Here is a 22,328-nt window from a genome sequence, read left to right on the forward strand (position 1 = left end):
ACATGTGCTTTTCCCGAGAACCATGCCCGAACGCACGGTGAGAGTGAATGTGAGTGAGAGAGATTTTGTCAAGCGAGAGTAAAACGGTTGTTCTAAGTTATTTACTCAGTACCTGTACAATCAGATAATTTTCAAATTTCGGCTCATTTCATATGAAAAAAATAATTTGATAATATTTGTTATAGTTTGCATAAATCTTTACGATATTGAAGCAGAATTTTATTTTTTATAGATTAATTCAATAGTAACATTATTTACGTGAGCTTTCGTCCGTAATATTCCATAGTGGGACGCGCCTTCTCAACTGCAGAGAGTGAGAGAGCATCGTGCTGGAGAAAGCAGGACAACTGGCACTACCTTGACTTCTCAAACAGGGATGCTGCCGGCACACGATCGGCACGATCTGGCACCATGGCACCAGGAGCCGAAGAAAAGCGCGCATCCTTCGCGTCAGTCGGTGCCGTGGCTTTCCTCCGAACGGTTGTGGCTGTATCCGTATCGCTGCTCTCGGACTCGGAGAAATAGACTTTAAACAGGCGTACTCGTACCTTGGCCGTGTAAAATCCTTTTTTAAATTTTCCCAACAAAAAAAAAGGAGAAACAAGAAACAGTACATTAAATTTGTGACAAACCAAAAACTTTCAATCCCCAAAGGTGTTGGTGAGTTTAGAAAAGTAAAAACGGGTTCAACCAAAAGCCAAACAGCACTTTATTTATCGTCCCAGCGGCTGAAGCCATGTGGGAAATTAAGCAAAAGGATAATGATTAAAAAATAGCTTCCGCATTCTTAACCCGTTCAACCGTTGTCACTGAAAAGAATTTGCCCATTCTCGTGTGTGTTGTGCTTTTGAAATTGGAAGGTCCGAATGGTAGAAGAAGAAGTTGGCTTCCCATAAAGCTCTTTCATTTTTTAAGCCACCCGGTAACGAAGTAAATCAAAATTTAGCCAATCGTGAAATTTACTCCCTTTTCCTTGTACTGCTTACAATCTGACCCATCTGAAACTCCCGGTGGGTGTGCGTCGCGTGTGTGTGTTTATAAGTGTTTTCTGATGGATACGTGTTTGAAAGCGGTTCTGTTCTAGCTGGCCTCAGCAACCAAACAAAAAAAAAAAGGATAAAACGAATGTAAAACCTCCATTCTTGGTTGCTGAAAGGAGGCCTGCAGAGTGGCGTAAAAAGTTGAAAGTAATCCGAATCGCTTCATTTTCGTCCTACCGCATAAAAGGGGCCGCCGACTCCAAGCTGCGTTTTTTGTTGCTGTTGCTGTTGTACGGTTATTTGAAGTGTGAGCTGCGTAGAGTTACAGGATGGCGCAGGTGTGCAAGGCGGGCCGGATGCTGTGCGTTTGACATGCGGTGAGCGAGGATCGGAATCGCGTTCAACCGTGCGTTTTGGTGCGTGCCCGGTGAAAGTTAAAGCACCGGTGGCGAATAGGCGAAAATAAATACCCATACGAAAAAAGGGTATAATTTACACAAGCGACACAACGACACGAGCGAGCGAGAGAGAAACGGCAACAAAACAGAAAATAGATTGCCAGTTTTATTGACTTCGACGGACCGGGTGATTGGTTTTCTAGACAAGAGGGTTGCGTGGGAAATTGAGCGGGGGAAGTGCATTGAAGCGGAACGGGACGGAGAAAATGCGTGACCAACAACGAGGCGCAGTGTAAATGGTGATCGGTAAGTTACCTTTGTACCATTTTATACTTTTTCGAAGCATGTTTGTTATACCACAGCAAATAGAAGTGTAGTGGGAAAAGCGTTTATCCCCGTTTTTTCTTCTTCCTTTTTGCTGGAAAATGATCAAATCACTCACTGACAGGGACGATTTATTACACACGAAGGGGGTGTTTCGTAGGTGGTCGACGGAAGGCGCTTTGATGTCCCGTAGAGTGAAGTTATTAAATTTTTCACCCGCAACAAACCAAAGTGTTGGAGCATGTTTTGCTGCCCAGCAGTAGGTGCTTCCGGCAGGCGCTAGCACTCTGTGTGAGGTCTGCGTGCTTGGGGAAGTTGTTTTGTAAATTGAATTCATTGTTTCAAGTTCGTTGGCTACACAGGTTTTGCTTTACTGTGTGTACCATTCTATCGGTGGTTTTTGAACATGTTCTAGTAGATTAAAAATAAAAGCATAACTTTAGGCGTTGTTTGAAGCTGATTTCGAACAGATTGATGGGCAGGATTGATGTTTTGCTTTTGCTGTTGTTGCAGTGTTACACGATTGTTGCTGGTAATAGAAATCAATTTGAGGTTTTAAACGATTTAAAATGAAATAAAAACCAAACCAAATATTTCTACGTGTTGTTGTAACTATATCAAGCATTACGCACTGGGTTTGAAGTCTTATAATAAAACAATATTTGCAAAACTGCAAAGGCGATAAATGAACTTTTTTTAGTTAGATATCAGATTATATTAGAGGCTCGAAGCTTTGTTATTAGGTTGATAAAATATAAGACCAAATGTTGCCTAACTTTAGGCGCTAGATGAAGCTGATTTGAAATGGATTTAAGCGTGTTTTTGATTTGTATTTATCACTTTGTTACTGATTTGAATCTTAGGCTGATAAAAAATGAATATTTTACGGCACAAAGGAATCGGATTAATCTTTTATTAAATTACAACCAGATCTGCTGAAAATTCCTTTTCAATCTTAATTTCATCGCTAGGCTCGAGACTCGTTGTCAATCCGTACATTGCACCACAAGCTATTCAATTGGAATCTCATCAGTCTCCAATAAAACTTCATTACTGCTGCAATGTCTCCACGAGCACTAGAGCATCTAGCACCGACGCCAATGTTTTCCACCAATTCCCAAGAAGAAACCAAAGTCAAAATCTTTCTCATAGCTTCTTTCTTTCTATGTTGCTTTCTTTAAGAAGCTTCTTTCGTTTTGTTTTTTTTTGTTTCCCGGTGGCAATGCGTCAGACGATTATCGAGCGCTTACGCTACCTCGCACGCAGATGAACGACCGAATGAAGAATGGCAAACCTATGCATAATCTAATTTGACGAAAATAAACGATTACTTTTATGACCCACCTTTTTTTGCTGGTGCTTCCGGTGTTCGTGTTGCTGTTGGCGTCGTCTCCCGGTGGGAACGTCGGGAGTCGTCCAATTCGATTCAATTATGTGCTTGTGTTGCCCCGTTGCCCACGGTAGGTAGCGTCGTCCCTTGAGAGTGAGAGTGACTTTGTGCGTGAGTGTGTGTGTGGACGCCTTCATCTTCGTCTACTTCGTTTCCTTGTCTCAGGGTCACGTGCAGGCCGTGATGGTAAACCTGTGTTCTTCGGTCTGACAGCTTCAAGGAAACGATGGCGAACGATGGACCGGCTGGTGGATAAAGGACGATAAAGCAGTTACTGATGCTTTATGAAGACTCCAGCATGGCGCTTTAGCCATTTGAGAGGTGAAGATTGCGATAAAGTATCCTTCAGGTTATGTGTGTGTGTGCGAGAACGAAAAAAATTAACTTCATGTCCAACGACACTCCACCGAAAGGGAAGGTTCCATGCAATCGTGTTGATTTAATTTCACTCTCCTCATCCATGCCGTCTCCGTCTTCATGCTGCGTAAGATTCGCGTATGAAACTGAAAGTTGAGAGCTCTTCCCGAACCGACCTACCGGAACCATTTGCTCAATCTCGGCGCTAAGTTCATTCTGGTCCGGATTTGCCTACCGCACACACACACCGCGTTACAGTGCGTCAGTGCAGAACACGGTGACCCAGCTGGTGACTGTTTCGCACTCCAATTCTCTCGAACTGATTCGAAAACCGAGGACACTCCGCACACAACACACCGTACACTTGCCGATTTGCCAATCCAGACCAGAACCCTCGCCAGGATATCGTTTTAATTGGCTCCTGCCAGAGTTCGCCATTGTGATAATGCCGTCATAATAAATGGTGGAAATAGCTAATGAATGCTAAGTGAATTTTGGGGTACGGTGCAGCACTTTTTGTTGGCATAGGGTTTTTCCCGTTCGGCTTGGCATCTGTAAATCATTAATTAGATCGTGCCTCGCGCATCGCTCGCTGTGACCGTGAAGCCGCTGTGTACGGTTGAATTACATCGTTAGCTTTTCTGGGTTTGGGGTCAGCTGGAGGGTTGGTGCGGTGCAGACGAAACTATAATGGAACTGAGTGGCAGTGGCAAACAAAAGAACCGAAAGGAGTTGAAATGTTGATTCTAACTTTTGTCTTGCTCGGTCTCGGTTTGGTCAGGAAATTTAAAGTTCGAGCTTCGGGAGTGTCTCCTCTGGAAAGTTCTTGAGTTATTGGTTGAAAAATATTATGTACACATATAACTTTAAAACTATACTTTATTTGAATGTTCATGGTCACATAATTTAGTAGCAAAACAAATTCAATATAGTAGAAGAACTTGACAGCATCCGCATGTTGGGCTCAACATTGCAAGCGATCTCATTTTTAAATATTTGGTTAGCAATTTGCATAACGCAATTAAGGCGCCTTTTTTCGAATTTCTCTTCATTTACTGCATGACAATGGTTCCTAAGTTTTGATTGCCATTCTATTGAATGTTTGCATATGAATTTTATCTCCTCTAAAAAACAGAAATGGTGGGGTTAATTGTAAAGCTTAAGGCGCATTTTGGTTTTGTTTTTTGTTTTCAAAATTTAATAAGAATGCTTCTATTTCTGTTTCTATAGCTCAATAATTTTGCCGTTTATAATTGAATGAATAAATGAATTTTTGTGAATTTCTAAAAGTCAACACATGCGGTGTTGACAATACGGCGTCAAGCCGTAATCCTAAAAAAATAAATAAATAATTGAATCATCAATAATTTTTCACCATTTTTTTTGATTTATTTGTAGCAATTTGTCGAACCAATATGTCGAATAGCTTCGTGGTTGTTTTGGAATCTCATACATATAGATTTATGGCATGATTTTGTTGTATCCATTCAAAAATATTATTATAAGGATTGGTGAAATTATGTTATTATAGTTCTGAAACACGATTATTGATAGAAAACGAAAATAAAATTCATTGGACCCCAGAGCAATAGCATCTCAGATGTTTACACCCCTTAAATTCACGTTGTTTGGAGAAGCGAAACAATAAAACAGATGGTGTCGATGAGCGAGTAGTGTAGTTGTAGCAGCTTTGAAATAAAAATCCCCCACCATAGAGCATCATTTGGTGGCGAAGAAAATCCAAACACACCGTACCATCTCGCACTTCCACACCGGAACTGAAAAATGTGACCCACCTGTGTCCGTGTGAAAAGTTTCCAATCAAACGAGAGAGAGAGAGGAAAAACTAAACCCCAGAAAGCAAGAAAAAGAATCACATCACACTTGAAAGACCATTTGGAAAATTGCTTATTTTGATTGCGAGCGGGTTGCAACGTTCTGGTTCGAAGGGTGTTTAAGGGGTGCTCCGTTGGGAGTTTTCCATTCTCGGGGTGATTGGTGGAGTTTTTGTTGGAGACTGGGCACTCATGTATTCATTTGGCAGCCAGGGTTACGGTCATGGGAATTTTGAACCACACGTCCACCACGTCTAGCCACCACCTACGAGCTTGTTTTTCCTGGCCGAGAAGGCGTGTACGGTTTTGCATCTTGAAGCGTAAAATATTCCATCGAGCATGACTTCAAGTCTAGCATCTCGTGTTCGAATCCGCTTAAGATGGAGGTTGGAGGTGAGAAAGCAAAAAAAAAATGGAGAAAAATTTATTTATGACAATCTTGCTGTAGCTGTTCGCTCTAGCTCTACCACCGGCTGTAGGAGATTTCTCAATTTACTTCGAAGCATAAATAATGGGAGAACCACAGGCAAAAAAGTCAACCCCGGTGAGGTCAACGAGGACGGTCAGATCGAATGTGTAGATATTTATCGTACATCATCCGAAACGGAATTTAACCACCTCGGATTCAGATTCTTGTGGTGCCAAAGAGGATGTGGCCTTTTTTTCTTCTCGCTAGGGTTGTATTCTCAGAAACGAGCAAAGAACCGCTCAATCCCTCAAGAATAGCGAAGAAAAGGTTTTCCTTTTTTGTGTATGTGTGTGTGTTGGGTTGGGTTAAGCTTGTCCGGCAAGTGTTCTTGTTGAAGGTGCTGTACGACGACGACGACGACGATGATGATGTGGATGATGATGATGAAGACAATCTACACTGCCAGATGAGAATTTCATCCATTTTTCATAAGCTAATCTTTCATTTGGTTCACTTTGCTGGTACGGGGAAATGATTCATTTATGCACATTTAGCTCGTGGCTAGTTTTTGGCAGAATGAGCCGAGATTTCATTCCCTGCTGGCGCTAACCCCGGAGATGCTGCTTTCGTGAAATGAACAAGCGTTTGTTGAGTTTTTTTTTTTCAATTTAACCTTCCTGTCACTGGGTGTAAGATTAATATCATAAGCTTGTTTGCTGTTGAGTGCCCTGGAGGTGCTTTATACATTTATAGCACGAATTTATAGAGTTTATAGCACGCGAACTTAAGAATTATCCTGAGGGTTTGTAGAAAACGATTTTCTCGGCCATAACTTGATTGGTACGCCGAGCGATTCACGTTCTTCAGCTGAAAATTACATGCAAATAATCGTTCTTAAAGACAATGTCGGTGCAGAATTGGTTGTGACATAATTATACCCACGTTACACGCTAATGAAGGAGTTTATCAAAATTACTCTTCGATTTCCCCACACTATCAGCTTGCTCCCGTTTGAAGCTGGTTCAGCGGAAACCACCTGCCATGCCCGAGTACAATCGAGCGCATAATTAGCATAATTGATAGTGAGCCACGTACGCCTACCATCTGCTTCGAGGCAAACTGCATCCCGGACATCCTGGACACACAGGCCGGAACTTGCGGTTAGTTTATATTTACGAACCTCGCTTTAATAATGATGCGTCCGACCGACCGACCGACCGACCGACAGGCGGGCAATCGATTTATTGGGTTTGAAGCAGAGTTTCCGACGAACGAGCCGGATGGATGAATAGTTTGTTTTCGAATTAGTTAGATCAAATAGAAATGCGCGATCGACGAAACGTAAATAAACAATTTATTGCACCAAAGGGTGAATAATTCATCCTGCCGGTGATGAGCTCAGCCCGCTTTCAATGGCGAGTAATTGCATTTGAAAGATCAATTACGATAAAAACAATATCAAGCGGTGTGCGCGTCGGCTCGGGAGACTGTTCGACTTTGGTAATTTGTAATAAAATTTACACAACTTTTGATGGAATCGAATCGGTTTCAAACGAGATGCAACAGTCATTTACCGTCCCGTTGCATACATTAAGGCGAATAGCACGATAGACTGGCGTTTATTTTATCATTAAATTGCATAGCTTTAGGCGATTCGGGATAAATGTTCAATTTAAAGGAAAAGAAGAAGAAGAAGCCCTCTGCTTGAATTGCTTTAACATACGAGGTATTGATTCATGTCTTAATGCTTTATTTAATTCTCTCTTAACATACGAGGTATTGATTCATGTCTTAATGCTTTATTTAAATATGCGATCTCCTCAGTTTTTATTGAAATTAAGTATTTGACTTTGACTCCATTAGTTTTTGTACTTAAGTAGTTTAATAATTCTACTATGTCAACATTAGCTTAAATAACTCAAACTCAACTATAAAGATAGTCGAATTCAACTTGTTGCATAGATTTAGGCGGTATAGCGCTAGGAATTGAATTGTGTTATTCAAATTGCATAACTTCAGGCGTTTTTAAAACGCTTATTGTAGTGTTCCTTGATGTTAATCCATTAAGAGATAAAAAGAAATATATTTTAAATGATATAATGCATAAAAACCACGTGCCATCGTTCTTCTTCTTCTTCGGTGGCACTACAACCTCGAAAGGTCTTGGCCTGCCATTTCTGGCTTTCTGTGACTGGTTTTACCCATAGCAAAGTAGTCAGCCCTGCGTACGGGGAGGCGGTCTGGATGGGATTCGAACCCCGGTCCTGCCGTGTGAAGACCGGCGCCGCTGTCGCCTCGGCCACCGAACCGCCCCCGTGCCATCGTTAACTAATGCTAATGCTCCAATTCTCATTAAGCCTACAAAACAGGAAGCTATATTTCTCGGAATCGTTTTACAATTTCACTGTAAAATAGCATCCATCTCCCGGGAGAAGAAAACGAGATGAAGAATGAACCTTGAAATTAGATATCTTGAGCAAGACGATGAAATAGAAATGCCTCCTTAATCCGTACCGTTCGGGAGTAATTAATTTATTTGCTTGTTATCCTGTCGGATAAGAATAGGCACGCAGTAAAAACTCAACCTCCTCAAGACATGGCTGCAAAAGTACAGCCCAGTTCCCGCCCACCAACAGCAGCAGTAGATTACTGCGAACAAGCGCACCCGGGTTTAATGATACAGAATCTGCAGGATTCCGAGTGATGTAATCCAACATCCAGATCTGTTCCCGTTCATGGTGAAGGTACACAAGTAACAAAATTAAGGATTTCATCTCTATTTCACAAGTACAAGTGCTCTCTCTCTTTTTCTCCTGGGAGTTTCTTTCCTTTTCCCCGACTACCCCGGTTGAATTGACTTCTCTGGAGCGAGCATTAAGATGTAACCAGCTCAGCTCTATCCCGTCCGTCAGCCTCTGCTACCGATCGAACAGATTTAACTGGAATCATTAATTTTGCTACTCAATTTGTAGCCCGAACTCCTGGCCCTGTACCCGAGCTTGGTTTGGTGGTTTTGTGTCTATTTTGTGTGTGTGTATGGTTGGTTTGCTGTTAGAAGTAGGGTTGACCTGACGAGGCAAAAAAATAGAAGTGCTTCTCAAGCGGGACGATATATCCTGCATTTTAGTGCTTTTTGCTTAAAAAGTTTCCCATTACTTGAGTAGTTGTGATGGGTGAAGTGGCAGTGGGTTGTAAGAATGTGATATCGTTCCATTTCTTCTCCCTTTCAAAAGCTATTTTTGAACTGCTGGTACGAGAAAGCTAGCAGGGAGAAATTGATCGAGTTTGGTTTCAGTTCACACAAGAGAAATAGAAGTTTCTATTTGTGAGGCTCAAAGGACGGAAAAGGACTTTAAACGGAAACCGGTGCGCTCTTTGATGCGTAGACACAAAGGCGTACCGAGTGTCCGGATTGTAACGGACGCTATCCAGGTTGCCATTTAACGCCTTAATTATCGAGCGGTTTGCAATCGGACTGATGTTTGAGGTTTTGAGGTGTAGTGCTGACTTTTTCCGATAAGCGCCAGGTGTGCTAATGGATTCGTTCGGCCCACACAATACGCTTGTACCGTATTCGGAAGGAAGTGGTTAGTTTTTGGTTTCTGTATTCTCACCTGATCCGGCTGAGGTTTGCTGAGGCATGATTTCGAAGAAGGATTCGAGAGTGGTTTTTTGACGAGGGTTAAGCCCACACACACACACACACACACATACGCTCTCTCTGGCTTAGTATTATCTCAGCAACACATGCATATTGGACTAGGGGCTTGGGTAAGAAGATTCACCCGGTAGAAACCGCATCCCGGCGCGTATAGCAATGCAGATGTACCATCTCAACCAGCTGCTCAACTTGTGATGATTTAACCCTGTCGATTCTGTTCGATCCGATCGAGCAACATTGCTGGAAGCTGGAACAAAATCTACATGAAATCGAAATTGGTTTCCTGTTTTGATTGCATTGCATTTGCTCGGCGATGGGTGTTAGCATCCATCTTCGTTATTCTTCACCACCGGGGGCGCGAAATGTACAGCGAGCACATGTACGAGTGTACATAATATTATATGGAACGAAAATAAATCCAAGGCTACCGCGTAGCACAAGTGTAAGCGTGTGCCACAGATTCCAGGACCGAGTGTCAGGTGGGCGAAAGCACTAACAAAAGCCATGTGCCACCTCGGGCGTTTCGAAGAAAATCCCACTGCTCAGAATCCCGCCAAACGCAACGACATTGATGCATTTGTGGGTGAGGATTTGTATTTTGCCCAGCTTTTGAACGTCCATACAGACGCCACCACACTTCCACAGCGACTGATTGATGGGTTTTTTGGAGCATGCACGCCTGCGGATCGCCTCCGATGCGTTCTGTTCTAGGAGCTTTTGTCTTGCGTGCTAAGCTTAGTCTAGAACACCGAGAAGAAGAGTGATAGTGTTGTATGTTCTTTTTTTTTTGTGTGCCACAAACAGCTTCTCCTTATCGGTGGGCCGGTAAGGAAAATCTAACGAAGAGCCCACCAAAACGATTGAATTTTCGGAGAAAGTGCCTTGCGGCGTTCGAGGGATTTAGTTTTTGGCGAGTGATTTGATTTTCCGGTGGCATTTGATACGTCCCGGCAGGCAGTCGTGTCAGTTTTTGCTCCTATTCTGTCTGGTGTTGCTGTGTCGAGAGTGTTGAAGTGGAACAAACAAACCTGACAAACAGCCGGCTAAGGTTTGAAGCATATTTGTGGTGTTGATTGACTGGATGTGGTTTTAAAATAATGTGTTTGTATTGGAGGGGGGGATTGTTTCCTTTCCCTACATTAGTGAGGGAGTTTCAATTTGGAGGAATTGAAAGGATGTTTGTTTTTGCTTAAAAGAATTGAGTGCGAAGAGACGTTGAAAACTGTCAAAAAACAAGTAAGAAAGATTCTTGGAGAGTTGTCATGCAATTTGCATAGTTTTAGGCGCATGTTTTTTTATTACCCGTATTTGTTTCTTTTAAGAGTACAAAATTGTTCTAAAATGTTTTTTTGAGACATCAAGCATCGCCTATGCTAAAATTTGAATTCTTTTACTTTATTTGTAATATGGGTCAATAAATTTATATTAAATTTAAATTATCTAACACATGTGGCGTAATTGAAGCATTTTAAATAAAAAGTTTTATTTTCGCTTTTCGCTTCGCTTGAAATAATTGATTTAAAATAGAGCTTTACAATAAAATTTGCTTCGAATCGTGCTGGACTTCTTAATACAAATCATTCAAGTTCGTAACATCACGAATATCTCTTTAAAGTGCATTAAAAATTCTAAGCCAATTAAAACAAAATTATCTTTGCTACTGATTTTGCATACTTTTAGGCGTAATCATCATGTTTTTTTTATTTGATAAGAATTATTTTGTTCTGATTTTTTTCCTAATTATTTCTTATGCTTGTCGAAAGAAAAGTAACCAATTTTATGATAGCTTTAGCTGATGTGAGTAAAATAACGATGAAAATCAAATTTTAAATAGATTATATGATTGTTTTAAAACTCCTCATATAGACAACGATTCCCCTGCCCTGCAAATTGCGATTTAAGTGTGTCCATAATGGTAGTAAAATGTGCTGCAGTCAAATTTCCCCTCAACCCGTACGCCGCCTTCTATGAATTAATCGCTCCTTTACGTTCCAACCGTTTTCCTGCCCAAAAACCGGATATGGAGCCAATCAATTCGTCCCGTTCCGCTGGCTCTCCTAAAACCGAACCCGCAAGCCAGAAGCGGCCGGCAATAATCTAATGTAATTTAATAGCACCTCGATATCCGTTTTCGATACATCGATTTACGATGCGAACTTGAAACGCGCACCACACCTGTGTGTTCTCGTAGCCCACAAACACACACACACTCACCCACAAATGATGCCACTCAGTGTAAAGCCATTAGATTTATGTACCGTCTTCGTTGAGAAGACGAGCGCAAACACATTCCGTTACGCTACTTAAAGCGCCGAAGAAGGTTTTGCAGCAAACAACAACAAGCTCGCCCCAGCCTGCTGCGTTACGAGCAGTATGTTTTGTTAAGTAGAAGCAAGAAAAGAAAACGATTTTTTCATCCAAGCAGCGAAATCGAGATTGCGGTAAGCACGACGCTAAGTAGTGGCCCCAAAGGCACCAACAACCATTCGTCTTCGGCGGTGAGATCTAATTTTTTCGTTGTTGTTGGTGCCCAGTCGCCTTTTTTCTTTTCTTTTTGTGTGTCGAACGAACGACACAGATGGTACGGCTTGGAATGGTTTTAGTCAGCGTTCCTTTTTGTTTGCCTGCGTCCTTCAATCCATTCAACTGCTGCCGGGTTGCTGCATGGGAGAAGAACGAATCGCCATCGGGGATTAAGTTCAGGAGGAAGGATTATAAAATTTATGAAATCCCAATAAAGCGTGGAAGTGATTTGGCGAAACATGAAGAACAGCTTCGTTACTTTTTTTTTTTGGAAGGGTTGCTCCTGGCGTTGTTGTGCCGTTGCGTATTTGTGTGGGACTCTGTTGTGACAATGTCTTGCGTAATGTGATTACAATCCTTTTCCGCTTTTGTAAGGGTGTTTTGAAAGGGGCTTTTTCTATACTTATAGATTTATTTTTATATTTAAATTATTTTTTGATTAATTTTTCACGACAACTTCAATAGAACAATCATTTTATTAAATTAATAAAATCATATTTAAAGTTCTTAATGTTAACTACAATAACTCATAGCGTTCGAATAATATCTCAAATTTATATGCCCACGCTTTATTCTCAAAGTTCAGACAGTCAATTACAACTACGTTCGAGCAACCAATCAAAACGAACAAAATCGATGAAAAATGACTCTCCAAGAAAACTCCTTCAAGCAAGTAAACCCCTTTTTTGGTTGGCAAAATTCAGATCTGATTTTATAAAGAAAATCTCCTCCCAGTCTTACTCTCCTTTCCTCTAATAACTTCCCCACTCCATCCTTCCGTTGGATTAACCCTTTTTTCGGATTTATCGTTATCCGGCTGCCAACGCTGCGTGGATCGGTTACGGTTCCTTTCAATTTCCTGTTGAACCATGGCACGGCAAAAAGGGATTCACCTTAAATTTTCGGGCTATCGGGCCCCGACACGACACCGATGACAGAATAATGGTGAACGTGTACAGGGGGTTTATGGTCGCTGCCGGTTGACTCAAATCTTGCTCTCTCCATCTCTTTCTCTCTCTCTCTTCCTTCCTGCTCCATTACGGACTGCAGTCAGCAAGATCCAGCTTATTTCCGCAGTATGTTCATCAGAAAGAACGTTCTACCTCGAAAGGGTAGCGAGCAAAAGAAGCGTTAGTATATAGAAACGAAGGAGGCTTCTTTGAAGGAGGAAAATGTTTATTAAACATTGCGAAACATGAATCTCCGTTTGCGAGCGTGTTTGTTTATGTTTATAGTTTTGTTGCTTTGATGATGAATGCAGCGAACCGAGTCCCGAGTAGCAAATAAAAGTTTTTCGAATAAAAGAACCGCCGTTTGAGTTGTTTCTCTTATTTCTGTGCTTTGGTTTTTTTTTGTCCTGCTTCAAATTGCAACTCTTGGCACTATCAAACATTGCACGGGAGGATCACTCCCGGAAGTCGGAATCTCTCAAACAAACCACAAAACAAACTAGAATGCTTGAAATTGTTTGGACAAAGCAAAACCTTGTCCCACGAAAGGCTCGATGCAAGTGACAGTTTTTCCATTTCCATCACATGGTATGGTTTAAGGACATTTGTTGGAATTTTTAGTTGAGTTGCACATAGACATTGCTAAGCGTGCGTTCTCTATTCAATCGGCAATTATGCTGAAAGCTTGATGGAACATTCCATACATTTTTTTCACATTCTTCCCAATTTATTTGGAAGCTTAAAGCATGTATTTCGTTTTTTTTTTGCATTTTTAAGTAATGGAGAATGCTTTTCTGTGCTTTTTTGGGATTCCTGTACGTGATAGGGTCGATAAAGGGAATACTCACAGCCATGGATCGTATTGGCCGATAAAGTGGCATTTAAAAGCATAATCTATAGCCGATGACGACGTTTATCAAATATCGTTCGATAGCTGTTCATTGACGCCTAAAGGTAGAATATTTTCATCTTACTTGAAGATTTTATATATTTTTTATATATTTTATATATCTTTTTTATTTATATTTTATTTTAGGAAGAGTCATGAATATTAAATCTTCCTTGTTTAAGTTAATAGCCTCCATCTAGGCGCGCGCAATGCACATAGATTTAAAACACTTTCTGTTTACTTTAAGTGAGTTACAAAAACATATAAATTCAATACAAATGAGAAAATATTTGCATGCATTTAGGCGCTGTCATTTGAAATTTGGATAAAATTCGTTATAAATGGCCTGCGACACTGACAGTCTGTGATGCACATACATTGTAATTCTCACATATCATTTCGCTCTGCCCATTGCCTACTTGTAGGCGTAAACAATAATTAAGCACTGCCATTTTCACAATCCGTCAAACTTACTGTGGAGCTTACTTCACGCCCTACAACATAGTAGAACATGAAATTATTTACGCCCCTGTTCAATCATTTTCACTCGAAACTCACCTACCTCATTTTGTAGTGCCATAGCGAGTGATAGAGACTCATTTCCATTTCATAAACAGCATTAGGGCAGTGCAGAAGCATCCGGCTCTTGAAATGAATACTTAGCTGGACAGTGTGCCCACTTTACCGCCCTTGCTAACCTGATTGATGATTGACCCAACGACCACACAAAATCATACAAGCACACACACACACACACGCGCGCATACACTAGCTCAAATTGAATTGAACTCAACCCGCACTGTAATGAGCCCACACTGTGCCAACGGGATCGAGGTTGGTTTCGCTTTTGACCAGCCGCAGCTTTGCTGAAGCTGCCAAACGTCAAATGGTTGGGTGTGAGAGCTCATATTTGATTAGCAATCGGGTAAAGTTTACTCACCGCCTCACTGACATGGACCACCAGCATTGGAATTGGAAAGCTTAGAACCATCCACCAAACGTGGGTGATGACGCTTCATGTTACATGTTGGAGATTTGCACCTCGTACGCTCGTCGTGACACTAGAGCTAGTAGTTTATTCAGCTGGATGGAAGTCATCATCATCCCCTGGGATGGTGGTTCAAAACCCCACTGCGTAAATAAGGGTGCCAGTAAGTGAATCAACTGTGGATGATGGTGGACTGAGCTGCACAGCGTGTGTGTGTGTGTGTGACCAGTCGTAAATTTGTTGATTGCCAGCGGTTGGAAATTTTCATCCGAAGAATTTATGCACTTGCCGCAAGCCGGACAGTTAGCCGAACGGCCTGGCTAGCTGAAGTTACGGCCCACCCTTATGTCATTGGCAGACGGGGGGTTCCCACTACGCATTCGGGGTGTGTTCGTGAGAGTGACCGCACAAATTCGGAAAGTTACATCGGTTGCAAGTCTGCGCTTGGCAGATGTTACTGCTGTGTTTTGTGGATTTTCTTTTGCGTGAATATAAACAACCGAACGAGGAAGAGCTTTAGAAACTCTAAAAAGGACGCTTCAGAAGGACCGTTCAGCAAGATTCGGAAGACAAAGAGCGGCGTCTTTTGTTAAGCCAAGCGCTCGTGCTCTAATGTTGGGCTGTTTCGTGCTGCTTTGAAAGTGAACTGCCGAAACCGGTACATATAATTATTGCTTCTCCGTCCGACACATTGTCCAGCACGAGCTGTATTGTTCATTGTTGATTATTTTTACAACCGTGGCAAACAGAATAGCACGAACCCATGAAAAGATAACAATAAGCAACATCAATAATGTAACTCTGTATCTCACGGCTCTAGAGCCGGGTTTTCTACCGAAATTCGAACACAGTTCGAAGCGATGAGGAGAAGAATGGCTGTGTGTGTTTTCTCTGTATCTGAATAATGTAACGATTCATCAGCATTTGCTGTCATCATCTACGCTGCCGCTCATCACGTCAGGTGGTTGAGTTGCCACGCTTTTCCAAGGAGCCAGTCAGAGTGTGACATTAGCGCTTGTCTTGCGTGATGCTGAAAGAGAAAGGTCAGAGCTGCGAATCCAAGAAAATATGATTTCTGGTGCTGGTGGTATTGGTATTTCTTGTGAATTGCTCATAATGAGAAGCATTAGGAGTGCTTAAAGAATTGGAGCATCGGAAAGGTGTGGGTAATTTTTAATTGTGTGCTATGAACATTTGTATCGATTATGTGCGCCTAGAAGTATGCAATTTGTATGATTTTTGTAATAACATTTTTTGAGCGTTCGTGGCTATCAATAGTTGAGAGAGCTTTCGTTTAAGAATTTCTATCCATTAACTGGAGCCTGAAGTTGAACTAAATATTTGAAGGGTCAGTTTCAAATTTATGGCTGATTAATCATGAAAACTCAAACTTTTCTTAAATAGTGCATTCAAGAGTGGTGAGATACAAATTAGTTTAGAAATGCAGTTTGTACGAGTAATTATAAAATTCTGAATCAAGCGATTGAATGATCATGTTCAACTAGCGGGAAACTGTTGAAATTGAATCTTACCGTCAATTGCCCTAAAACTCTTGATTGCATACTATCAGGCGCTTTGATTATTAGAGTAATTCAAATAGAAAGGAATGCATGGTTTTTCGTGGACAATTTATTGCTTCTCATTTACCTCAAGCAAATTTTCACAACTCTAGGTTAATAATTTGAGCAACCTATCACACATGAACACACATGCTTAACACTTTTTTGCAATTGTATAAGTTTATATATTTATTAAGTTTACCAAGTGTTTATTTGTTCAGCGAACGCCTTCTAAAATTCGTGCAATATTTTTCTCTCACAAAGTTCACACCGCAACCACTGTGGCACACATCCCTGTGGCCGTACAGAGGCTGCGCGAGGAAAAATTATTTGCTGAAGGTAAATAACGGGTGCATCAATAAAGCAGGAAAATGGAACAAAATCACGGGAGACAAATATTTGCCGAAGTTATTTACACCAGCTAGAGGTAGATGGGGTGCGCTGCTAATCTTTATTTTGGCCCAAGGTGGTAACTGAAGCACCTCACAATATTCTCTTTTCTTTCCCTTTTGCTTGCTTTGTCAGATTCACACTGTAATTTCGGTGAAAACAAAAAATTGCGTGCTCATTTATTATGGAACTTGGAGGTAGGAAACAAAAAACCCCTCAGTACCGATTCTCGGAACCGAAGGCTCGGCTGCATCGGCTCAGCAACAGTTGGGCAATAACTAAGAGAATAGAAATATTTTGCTGATTAATGTTGGCCGGGTGAAGGAGAATGGGGATGAACATTTTTAAACCAAAATTAAGCTCCAAGCGTTCCAAACGAGCATTCCAGAAAAAAGGTCCCACTTCGCACTCCCCCTACGCCTGTCACCACCAGTGCCACTGCCACCAGGTGGAACGAGGAAAACGGTGTAATTGGTACCGGGAAAACGGGGAGAGATGGAAATGCGCACCGAATTAATTGCGTTTAGGTAACCACTTAGGTGAAACCATTTTCAGCGAAAGGAAAAGATTTGGTTTTTTCCATGTCCGACCAAACGGAAATGTTGACTTCCAACAGGGAGATGGCTTTAAGGATGGCTGTGGTAGAGGGAAAAACTTTGCGCAAGCCGTTGTTGGAGCTTGATGAACTTCAAAGAAATTTCGATTCGCGAAAGAAAAGCTTCCCAAACTCCATCAATATTGACTTAAGCGCCGGCGAGTTCATCTGCTTTTCTGTTAATCTTTAAAATCTTCTCAACGAGAACAAACAAACAAACCGCGGGCACACACACACAAACACGCACACAAATACAGTGTACTTTTCGGGGGGAAAAATTTCAATTAACGTGTTCAACAACGCGTTTAGCCTCGATTGATGTGCCTTTGTGTTGGAAGGCAGAAAGCCAACCCATGTGGCAAAATATGTTTATGCAAAAATGCTCTCAAGCATTCTTTTGCATTTGAAGGCCCAGCATTCCGTGCACGATTAATGAGCACGAGTAGGTGCGTAGGTAGAGAAATGGTAGCAAGACGCCAGGCAAAGACATTCCGAGAGCAACCAGAACCAGAACGCTTTACGCTCTTGCCGAGCGAGATGATGAAAGATCTGAAAAGAATGTACTTTTACGGATGGCTTTCCATTACCACCTACTTGAAAACTGTTACTTTGGCTTTCTGGGAGACGGCGAAGCTGATCATAAATATGACAAATGTGCGGACAGATTGCTGAGGGAAAGTAATTTTCTACCCGCGAAAAGTGAAAGCGCGCGTGTGGTTTGTTTGAGGTCGCTTTTTTCCCACCCCAATAAGCCCTCCAATCAACGCGTCCGGAAGAAATAGGAACGCGACTCATTGGAGTAGATTTATATGGAAATGTGCCTGATTTGAAGGCTCTTTACTAGATTGAGTGGAATGGTGGTATCATTACGCTTAAAGCAAAAGTTCCCTTGTAGCGTCAACTAAAAATAGAAAATCCCTCTAAGGAGTATCACCTCCTAAAACGTCTCGAAAACCATAAGCATACCATAATGGCAACTCATATGGTATGTGTCAACAGATAGATAAACAGCTCCCCCTTTTGTTGACCGACAGCCGATCAGAATTCATGTGTCGTGTTGTTAGAAAACCGAATATTGGTAGCTCAACAAGAGGCGGCTCTCATTCGTTTGTCATCGACTGAAAGGGGTTACCCTGGCAGAAATCTAGATGAGGGTTTCTAGGCAAGATTGCTTTACACTGCTGTTGACCCTATTTGAATCAATCCACCAATCGGTTTGGAAAAGGGGGTTGAAAGGTTCACGAAGATTTCAAAGCGAGGGAGAACGCATCGTATTCATCGGTCGGTGAAGATGCCATAACCTTTTTTGACCGGAGAAGGGATTGTTGTGTGTTTGATATGATATGAAGATCATATGAAATATTAAATGTCAACAGGGAAGGATCAAGGTACAAGAAAGGGACGCTTTTTGGGTGAGTGAATGATTATTGCTTAAGGCTTAAGGGAGACTGTTGAGAAGGCGTTTACTTGAGACGTTTAATAACTGCTGAAGGATATTTAGCTATGTTTAATGGTGTTAAATGTTGGTATGAAATAATTAATTCCATCTCGAAATCCAGTCTCCAGAAGATGGTATTGATTTCTGGATGTACTATCATTACAGTACTAATAAAGTCTGGTAGAGAGCGCCACAGAAGAGCTGAATCGGAGGTTGGACCAAACATTTATTTGAGTTTATGTAAATGAAAATTCTGTTTAGTCAGCCCTACATACGGGGAGGTGGTCTGGATGGGGTTTAAACCCCGGTCCTGCCGTGTGAAGACCGGTGCCGTTATCACCTCTACCATCGGATCGCCTAAATTAAGGATATTATAAGACGAAAAAACTTCATTTAATAAATTAATTAATAAAACTCGGCCAAAGCACAATATAAGTATTAAATTGAAAGCCTATACATATGTCATCCTTAATATGACAATATGAATAAATTACTTTAAATACTTGTGAAAATTCGTCGAAAAAAATTAAACTAATTATAAACAATTCTAGGTCCTCTCTTGAGCACCAAAAAGCAGTCATGAAAAGTTTGCCCACTTGATCAAAAATAGTTAAACAAATTCATATAAAAACCTTCGCTAGCACTCCAACAGATGGCGCTTTATCAGAACTTTTAGAACGAAAATTGAAACTCGGCACAAGTTTGTGCACTGAGCACCCCCTTAAAACAACTCACCCAACAAATAAAATGTCCCATCGTATGGACCAAAACAAAATTTGCCCCCCCCCCCCCCCCCCCTCTCTCGTGCACAAATCACAATAAAAAGCAATAAAAAATGGAGGAAACATTATCAACTTCGCATACCTTTCCGGGCGCCCCGAGAACGCAAGGATTGGATGAAACAAATTGAATTCGCGCCATCACCGACCGGCTACGCCCGAATCCAACCGTCGGCGCGTCAAATTTAAAAACTTTCCCGATAAATTTAGTACCGACGTCAACCTCCGTTTGCCCTTTTCCCGCTTCTTCCCGCTAAGGGATGAGTGCAAAATGGCTGCCGGTCACCTTTAGGAGGAAAACGATCTTTCGCCAGTGTCAATGTGCGTTTTCTGTGGTGTTTTCGTTACCCATTTTTTGTTGTGTACGCCAATCCTTCAGCCTTGTTCTTTGTGTTTTTGGGGTTGAACGGTGGTGACATTTGATGGCCTTTGCTATTGTTTCTCATTCTCATTGTTCCTCTTCCGTGTGATGAACTGGTGTTGCAAATATTTTTGTTTTTTTTGGTCCATAAAAAATATTTTACGCCATTTACAGTGTCACTAACCAGCGTCCTTTTTTCCCTTTAATGTTTCAAACACCATTAATCTAACCCAATAGAGTAACCATTTGCTGGCAGTCCGATGGCTTGGGTTGTTTTTATTGGGGAGTACTTTTATCCAAAGACACGGTAAGACATGGCATCTAAAAATCCCATAAGACTGAAGTTTGTTTCGATTATTGATTACGATTGCCGTAAGGTAGTGGTGGTTCGTTTTTTGATTCATGGAAAATGATGGCCATTATTCAGCCCCGTCTCGGTGGTACGAGCGGTAGCTCTTGTACGCTTGTTTTTGAAAAGGCAAGAAAAAGAAAACCTTTTACAAAGATGGATAAGCATGTTAAAGTTTCGCATCGCTCGCTGTCAAAAGAATTGATTAAAAACCCTCGGGTTGAGATGGAAAACCGTGGAGAACGAAAGCTGGTTGTGGTTTTGTGTGTTTTTAAGCCAGTTGTGCTTAAGAGTTTTACCGATTTTCCCGATTGAAGCTGTAGGAGATTACCGATAATTTCGAGGAAAAATCTACTTGTTTTGTAGGTGATTATTTTCCACAAATGAAGAAGGCAAAGGTTAACGATGTATTGCTGTCACTAATGAGGATTATTGACACACAGGCCAGCTCCAAAGTTATAATACCAGGAAAATGAATATCCCGATCATTATAATGTCACGATCGGACGATGAGAACCGAACCGAGGGTGGAAAACAGCTACCAAAAACACCATGGTTGGAAAAGTTTACAGAAGGGGGAAGGGAAAACGGACACTGCTGGAAACAAGCAAATGTTGAAAGTTAAAAAGTGATTGACTTGTAATCAAAATGTTGCCCCATTATAATTGATAGCTTGGTCGTGAAAGGTGATGAAAGGGAGATTGAACACGGGTCTTCGGTCTTTGCTGAAGCGAAGAGAAACTTTGAAGCAGCAAGCTGTTTGCTTAGCTGGATTTGTCAGATTAGAGTGATTTCACAATAAAAGGAGAAGAAAAAAAGCTAAAGCAAGCGATCAAAATTAAGAGAAAGCTGAGATCGACAATGAGTTTGTGAGGCGGATTGCATAACTTTGGGCGTATTCAGCTGTTTAAGTATCTCTCAAGGAATGGTTCAAATTATGAATGCATTTCAAACAATTTACTTCGAATACATGAACGAAAACTTAAGCTCTTTTTCTGTCCAAACAAAGGATGTATCATTTAAGAGAAAATTGAACCCATTTCCCATCAAGAAACACATGCCATCATCAAGTAATGTTTTCGCAAAGTAAGGCAAAGTTTTGCCGGCCGAAGTTGGTCCACTTTCTGCAGAACTGCTGGTCTGTTTCTTGTGCCATTTCTTCATCCTTTTGTCATTCCATCTACTTCGAAAGCAAACCACATAAAGGCAACTTAACTTTCCCGAAGCACCGAACAGATCCTGTCCAGTGCTGGTCCTTCTTGTCCGGCTCATCTTCAGCTCGTCCGTTTCCCCCTTACCAAAAACCGCATACGAGCAATCATGCATGAAATTGGTGCTGTCAAATCTTTTGCTAAGACACTTACTAACATTGCTCGATTGCTTACTTCTCGCCTATTTCACTATCCAAATCCATGTCGTTTGCTTCAGCTGAGCGCAATCACCGGTCGCCTTTCAGCTAAGGGATATTCAAAGAAAACGCGGGCAATGAAAATGAAAGCCAAACTCGCGAACACGCACACACTGTGTCATAACTCAATATTGAATGAATCAGATTATGCGATGGTTCATTGAATAACCGGCAGCACTTTGACCCGAGCGTCCGTCGGTCATAATTCCCGGCACAGTCTTATTCCTGTGTCACGAGCCGAGCGCAAAAAAAAAACGCAAGGTGTTTTTCATTGCTCCGCCTCTTCCGGTAAGCGATGTTGAATGACACGGCTAAAGCGGGAAAAGTAATCCTATTGTTTCAATAAGCGTTTGTATTAGCGGGAAGAGATTGAGTGTGAGTGAAATCCGGAGCAGGCAGATGATTGAATGTTTTCGGCGAATTATCTGCGAAACGTTGCTGGTCCGGTACTGACAGTGACAAGTTTTAGTGACAGAAACAATTGATTTTTCCATCGGTCATTGCTGCCTTGTGAGTGGCTCGCAAAAAAACTCGCAAAATTGAATGAAGCGCTTCTTTTGGTGAAATGAAATGGTTTGTAAAGGAAAGAGGTTTCAAATTTTAGCTTTTGCGAAGGTCAGTCCAGTCGAAAGGTCATGTTGTTCGCCAAGGCCAAAGCAGTGTTTTACTTAGTGTGAAGTGTGAAAGCTAAGTGGGAACAAATTTCGTTTGGAAAAAAGGTAGGATGTTCCTTGCATTCTAGTGA

At 41.5% G+C, this 22,328-nt stretch overlaps 1 protein-coding gene across 3 annotated transcripts in view; it reads left to right on the plus strand.

Moving 5' to 3' along the window:
• Positions 1-398: 398 nt before the first annotated feature.
• The window catches only part of LOC118517146 (potassium voltage-gated channel protein Shaw-like), a 56,374-nt gene continuing 34,444 nt past the window's right edge, over positions 399-22,328 (plus strand). The window contains exons 1-2 of one of the 3 annotated variants that reach the window (XM_036063006.1): positions 399-660; positions 1,228-1,684. The gene's annotated coding sequence lies outside the window, so the exon portion shown is untranslated. Of the gene's footprint in view, positions 661-681; positions 1,685-22,328 lie in introns of those variants that run through there. The other 2 variants (XM_036063007.1, XM_036063008.1) reach the window with 2 other exon arrangements.

The sequence above is a fragment of the Anopheles stephensi genome, unplaced genomic scaffold (assembly GCF_013141755.1).
Source record: "Anopheles stephensi strain Indian unplaced genomic scaffold, UCI_ANSTEP_V1.0 ucontig53, whole genome shotgun sequence".
Taxonomy (NCBI): Eukaryota; Metazoa; Arthropoda; class Insecta; order Diptera; family Culicidae; genus Anopheles; species Anopheles stephensi.